Source organism: Engraulis encrasicolus, chromosome 16 (genome assembly GCF_034702125.1).
Source record: "Engraulis encrasicolus isolate BLACKSEA-1 chromosome 16, IST_EnEncr_1.0, whole genome shotgun sequence".
Lineage (NCBI taxonomy): Eukaryota > Metazoa > Chordata > Actinopteri > Clupeiformes > Engraulidae > Engraulis > Engraulis encrasicolus.
In genome coordinates, this window is record NC_085872.1 from 13,314,653 (window position 1) to 13,322,152 (window position 7,500).

The window sequence follows — 7,500 nt, forward strand, 5'->3', positions numbered from 1 at the left end:
AAAAAACTAAATTTTAAGGAAAATCAGCAGGCGAAATTATGTAGCTTTAAATATTAAGTTACTGAAACTGCAAAAATGGTCCTAGAACCCTGTAAATTTACATAGGTCATCCTGTCACATAGGGGAACCTACCTGAAAAAATGTTTCAGGGCTTGGGACTTTTCTTCTGTCAAATTTGATCTTCAACATACCCAAAAAGCCCAAAAAATGCTTGTCCGCCTGACAAATTGTCTTCAAATTTGATCATTTTCAGCTCTGTTATGATATGCATTAGTCCCTCAAATGTAAATAAAAAACTACCCACGTTCATGAGCTTCAATGTAAGTCTAAGAGGAACCTTTCTAGCTAGAGTACAACAGCTGGTATGTCCACAGTTATCCACAATAGCCTATCCGAAAATAGTAGCCTGGTGGCAGGCATTCAGACACTTTCAGGCATTACCATTTCACATGGGACTATGAGCATCAATTTCACATAAACTATATGTTTAAAGTATTTGGCCTTGACTTGAAAATTGCTAGGAATAAAAGTATGTTATGGTAAAAAAGAAGTGATTAGCATCAAAAGTAACTAATGTTACCACCAATTGGTGGACTGTGAACAGGATGCAACACATGGTACTATTGCACAAAAGGAATGAATCAAATGAGCAGCAGTAGTGTAGAATGGGAATACAAACTTGTAATCATCATTTAATAATCATCATTATCATCATTATCATCATCCTCCTCTTCCTCATCTTCATCCACATTTCTATGGATTTCATCAGTCATATCATGTTCATCTGTGTCCCCCTCTGCCAAGACATCAAACTTGCCAAACTTGCCAAGACATCAAATAGAGCTTTTGGGATTAGATCACCCTCAAACCATAGTGGTTCAACCTTCCCAGTATATGTGCTTATGTGAAACCCATGGTCAAGTGGACTTGGGATCTCTGGGTAATGTTCATGGGCCCTCTTCCAGATGCACACTTGAAAGTTTGTATGGTGTGTTGTTTGAGTTGAGTAGAGAGTGGAGAATAATTTATTAATCCCAGGGGTAAATGAAGGTGTCAAGTAGAATACATACACAAATGCAAAATACATTACACACACGACATTACACACATCATTACACATATATTAACCATATAGCTCACTCTTACATAGCCTACATACATTCAACCCAAGGCAGATTCTCTCTTTCTCTTTCTCTCTCTCCCTCTCTCTCTCTCTATCTCTCTCTCTCTCTCTCTCGCACGCACACACGCACGCACTCATGCACGGACACGGCTGTGGTTGGTGATAAGTACATCAGTATAACAGTGTAACACGTGCCTTAGCTAAGTGGCATAGAGCAGACAAAAAAACAAAGTGATGAAGTGTCCAAAAAAGTATTCCAGTGGTTTATCACATGTGCCTTAGCTGAGTGGTACTGAGGACCCCAAGACAAAGTGTCCAAAAATTGTCCAGGAGTGACAGAAGTCACTGTGCACAGTCCAAGTCAAAGAGCCAGGGTCAAGTATTCATCATATCCATTGAAAATGGATAGGGTATCACAAGTTTCACACTGTGTTGCTCAACCTCTCCACAAACACACACACACACACACACACACACACACACACACACACACACACACACACACACACACACACACACACACACGCACACACACACGCATTCCTGATTGTTGTGGTGGGGTAGGTAGCACCCAAGTGTAGGATAGGAGTCCAGGTAGAAGCACAGGAGGCATACGTACAAATGAAGTGTGCAGGTGTTTATGTGGTCCAATCACCTATACCAATCTCATTCTATGTGACCTTCTGTGTGGTGTTGAATAGCTGGATGGCCCTGGGGACAAAGGACCTCCATAGCCTATCTGTCCTGCAGGAGATGGCGCAAAATCTTTAACTGAACAGGCTTCTCTGGTTGCCAAGGACTGGGTACAGGGCGTGCTGGTAGTTGTCCATTAACTTATAGAGTTGAGTCTGCTTAGTGTAACTGTAGTTAGTGTCTCTTTTCATCTGTGATAGTGAGAGCCTCCAGTTCTGTGCCTACAACAGACTCCACTTTCCTCACCAGCCTGTCAAGGCGTCCAGCATCTCTCCTCCTAATGTTACCATCACAGCATGCCACAGCATAGGAGAGCACACTGGCCATAACAGGCTGATGGATCATCTGCAGGAGTCTGTTGTATACATGGAAGGATCTCAGTTTCCCCAGAAAGTAGAGCCTGCTCTGGCCTTTCTTGTACAGTGCTTGTGATTTTGCAGACCAGTCCAGTTTATTGTCCAGATGTACACCCAGGTGCTTTTATGTGCAGACTGTCGCTTCTGTCTCCCCTCAATAGAGACAGGTACCAGGGGTGGGGTGTTTCGCCTGAAGTCAACCACCATTTCTTTGGTTTTGGTGGTGCTCAGCTGCATTTGGTTGATTCTGCACCATCTGACAAAGTTCTCCTCCTGGCCCCTTTACTTCCCCTCCTGTCCACCTTTGATACATTCAACAATGGCTGAGTTGGTTGTTGAAGTCAGTGGTTTACAGGGGTGAACAGCACCAGGAAAGCACCACCCTCTTGCACGGTGGGAAAGTTGATAGGTCAATTGAGAGACCCTGACGAACCTGAAGGTTTGACCCAGACATCTTCTTTAGTTGAATTTCTCTTACTTCATTAATGCTTTTCACTCGGCGACTAAATCCATACAGGCAGCAGGCGAACTCCTCACCACCATTGAGGAGCTGTTCGTCAAGATCCCATGAGTTTCCTACTTCCGCAAAGATGTAAATGAATTTTGATGTTTGATTCAATATCTTCATTGGTCACACCTTTCCTTTGCTTTTTAATTCTGACGTTTAGTCAGCACCACTGAAGGCGTGTAGGGCCAGAGGAGCTGCAATGTGTTAATGCAAATAATCGTCAGCCATCTCCCATTTCAAAGATGAGTCTTTTGCTCTGACTCTAATGGTCCTGATTTGAGGTATTTCAGTCTGGATGTACTGCATGTAAATAATCACCCTAAAATCTGATTCTTCATATTTTGAGAAGATTCTACCCTGTAGGCTTGACAGGCCTTCGGAGGACATTTTTCATCATCCAGTGATACAGTAGTAGTGTTGCACCTATAGTAGTACCGGGCGGGGGCCAGATCGGCACTAAAATCATGGTATCAGTATCCGTGAGGACCAACAAATAGGGCATCAATACCATTTACAGATGCTTGTATGACACTTGAACGCAGCCTTGAACACTTAAACACAAATTAATGCAACTAATTATGAGTAGGCAAATGTTCGTAAACTGCCACACCCAAAGCTCTTTCACCCTGCTCCAGTGAAACCGCTGCTCACAACATTCAGACAAAGTATTTATGAAGTGCATGCGGCCTCTTTCGTGGTATCGGTATGGTATCGGTCGATACTGCACATCCAGGTATCGGGTATCGGTATAGGGGTCCAAAAATGGTATCGTGCAACACTATCCAGTAGTAAATGAATGAGTGCCTTCTTATTTTCATTATTTGTGAGAAAGGCCTTCCAATCAGCGAGGCGATCATTCAGTCCATTCACAATAAAAAGTTCACCACAACCTCTGCAAAATCAGTTCATTTTGGTTAATGATTCACTTAAAGGGACACTGTGCAGGAAATGGTCAAAAAAGGTACTGCAACTATGCTGCTCATTGAAAATGGGCTGCCTATTGCCAAATTTGATATTTACATGAAAGTTTACTAAGGAATAAACAAATATTTTCTAGTATGGTCCAAGTACAGTCATTTGTGCAGCTATTTTTGGAAATTCAAAATGGCGGACCATAGAGAAGATCCCCCTTTTCATGTATGAAAAGTGCAATTTTTCCATTCATAATGAATACTTAGAATTTTATGCTGTTGGTAAGTATTCATGAAAAAGGTAACATTAGTGAATGGGCAGCATGAATTCTGGAAATAAACAACTAAAAATCTCACACAGTGTCCCTTTAAGTGTCTGTGATATATATTGTTTCAGCTGATATTGCATTCATTGTCTCTGGTACGCAGGGGTGAAAGTAGGCAGGTGTACAGAGATGCCTGGCACCAGCACATAATTTACAGCTGGTGCACAGTACCGGTAAGAGAATAGGTTTAATGCTACCCAAAACCAACATTTGAAAAAAGTAAGATCTGCTATTTAAACAGAAAACACATACAACCACTATGCCATTTGAGACAAGTGTCCTCCTATGAAGAGACAACTGAAATAGTCATGCAGCGATATAAATCTGTAGTGCACATGTTTATTTTGCTTGGTTATTATTTGTTTGCGGGTGGGGGGAGGGTAGCACCGGTAAGGAACTATTTTCTATCCTGAATGAAACCACATTGGCCTGGATAAGGAAGTTGCACATTTTCAGCATCTTTGGTCATGTGGTTCATACCTTTTGCTTTGTTCTTGGTTTTTTTTTTCCCAAAAATAAACATGTATTGTTGAGATGGAGTATGGTGTCAGAGTGAGGGGATAGGGCCCATGAGCATTACCCAGAGATCTCAAGTCCACTTCACAACGGGTTTCACAAAAACACATACTGTATACAGGGAAGCTTGAACCACTAGGTTTGAGGGTGATATAATCCCAAAAGCTCTAATTCATGTCTTGGCAGAGGAGGACACGGATGAACAAGACATGACTGATGAAATCCATACAAATGTGTATTTATTAGGAAGAGCATGATGATTAAAAGTTAATTTTCACATTCTACACTACTGCTGTACAAACCATCCCTTAAATACATTTGTCATTTGATTAGTTCCCTTTGTGTGATAGTACCATGGGTAGCATCCTGTTCACAGTGAACAAATTGGTGGTAACATTAGTTACATTTGATGCTATTCACATTATACTTTCATTCATAGCATTTTTCAAGTCAAGGTCAAATACTTAAAAAATATGTTTAATGTGAATTTGATGCTGATAGTCCCATGTGAAATGTTAATGCCTGAAAGTGTCTTAATACCTGCCACTAGGCTACTATTTTCGGATAGGCTATTGTGCATACCTTTGGACATAGCAGCTGTTGTACTCTAGCTAGAAAGGTCCTCTTAGACTTAAATTGAAGCTCATGAACTTGGGTAGTTTTTCATTTACATTTGAGGGACTAATGCATATCATAACAGAGCTGAAAATGATCAAATTTGAAGACAATTTGTCAGGCGGACAGCATTTTTTGGGCTTTTTGGGTATGTTGAAGATAAAATTTGACAGAAGAAAAGCCCCAAACCCTGAAATATTTTTCAGGTAGGTTCCCCTATGTGACAGGATGACCTATGTAAATTTACAGGGTTCTAGGACCATTTTTGCAGTTGCAGTAACTTAATATTTAAAGCTATATAATTTCGCCTGCTGATTTTCCTTAAAATTTAGTTTTTTGGGCCCTGAGACCAAACGGGGCCGAGTTGGGAATTGTCCCTATCAACTCGTAATGGCTCAGGGTATAGACTAACAGGAAATCATAGTGAAAAAAAGTTAGCAAAAAACATCCTGAGGGGTATACCTGGCTCCCGGCCTAAATCCACTGCCCTCTCTCCATTCAGTCAGCGAATGTCTGATGTCACACAAGACGTGAACCTCAGCCGTCATGGTAACGTGCGCAGAAAAAACAACAACTTTTTTTTTGTTTGAGGAACGAAATAAAACCGGTATTAACCGGTTACCATTATTTTTCAATAAGTGTTCCTACTCCAGAACATAAAAAATAATAAAATTTCCGGTTTCGTTTCTGTTCCCTGTAAAATACAAAAAGTTCTCCGTTTTCGTTTTCGTTCCTTGAACCGGTTCAAAGCCCTGGTCATAACGAATGGCCTACTTAGAGTTCGATAGTGGTGGTAAGTATTTGTGAAAAAGGTAACATTTGTAAATGGGCAGCATGAATTCTGGAAAAAAAACTGCTAAAATATTACATGTGCATATTACATATTACATCTGCATATTACAGTGCACCTTAAACAGGTGGAGAACGTTCTGTGGCCAAAGTAGGTGTAAGCTTACACCTATGCTGGCCATTGCAAGGTGTCCATTCCCAAATATGATCTTTTCACAAATATTTACTAATTAATTTAAGTAATAAACCAACAGCCTATTTACTGGTCTGAAAAAGTAGAGTATACATTTTGCAGCTTAAGACGTCTATTTGGCCAGTAGTTTTCAATGTGGGGGCCGGGCACCCCTGGGGGGCCACGAGGGGGTGCTAGGGGGATCACATGAGGTTGGTAGGAAAAGTATAGCAAAAATATGGTAAACCATTGAATAAAATAAATAACTAAAGAAAGCAAACTAAACCAAAATAAGCTAATACTCCTATTAGGAATTGCATTATGGTAATCTATTGCATCTCTGATGGATGATCTGCTGCGACTGTGTTATCATTTTCTTCTTTACAATGTTTTTATTATGCCTGATGTCTTTGGATGGGTTTTGGGATGCACCAACTCCATCGAGATGTGAAACATATGCTGTGACATGGCCCATAGTGGGGCTTGGCCGAAATCTACTGGTACAGTAGGGGGCCATGTCATGGAAACGTTTGGGAACCCCGGTTTTAAGCCTACTGGAAATCCAAAATGGCGAACATGGAGACGAGCCACTTTTTTATGTTTGTTGCAATGCATACTTATAAATTCATGGTGGTGGAAAATACAAGATAACATTTTGTGAATGTGCAGCATGAATTCTGGATGTAAGCTACTAAAAAATGGAATGGGCTTCTCTAAATTATGGCCACCACATCTATCTATCTATCTATCTATCTATCTATCTATCTATCTATCTATCTATCTATCTATCTATCTATCTATCTATCTATCTATCTATCTATCTATCTGTCTGTCTGTCTGTCTGTCTGTCCCTTACGAAAATGAACCAGGTGTTATTATGAAAACTATGTGTAGCCATGGTTTTAGTTATTCATGGTTGTCATAGATTTTAGGGCATGGTTCGCGACTATGGTTAAGCCCTTGATTGCATATGGTTCAACCATGGTTTAACTAGGATTTAACCATGGTTTGTGACTATGGTTTAACCATGCCCCCCTCGCCCCACCATCTTTAAAAAAAAAAATTAACAGTAAAACCATGGTTAAAAAAATAGCTTTTGGTGAGGATGATCATGGTTTCAAAAAGCATGGTTTGGGTTGGATCCATGGTTTATGGAGTATAGTCCAACTAAAGTTAAAGGGACACTGTGTGAGATTTTTAGTTGTTAATTTCCAGAATTCATGCTGCCCATTCACTAATGTTACCTTTTTTATGAGTACTTACCACCACCATCAAATTCTAAGTATTCATTATGACTGGAAAAATTGCACTTTTCATACATGAAAAGGGGGATCTTCTCCATGGTCCGCCATTTTGACTTTCCAAAAATAGCCATTTTTAGCTGCAAAAATGACTCTACTTGGACCATACTAGGAAATATTTGTTTATTACTTAGTAAACTTTCATGTAAAGATCAAATTTGGCAATAGGCAGCCCAGTTTCAATGAGCAG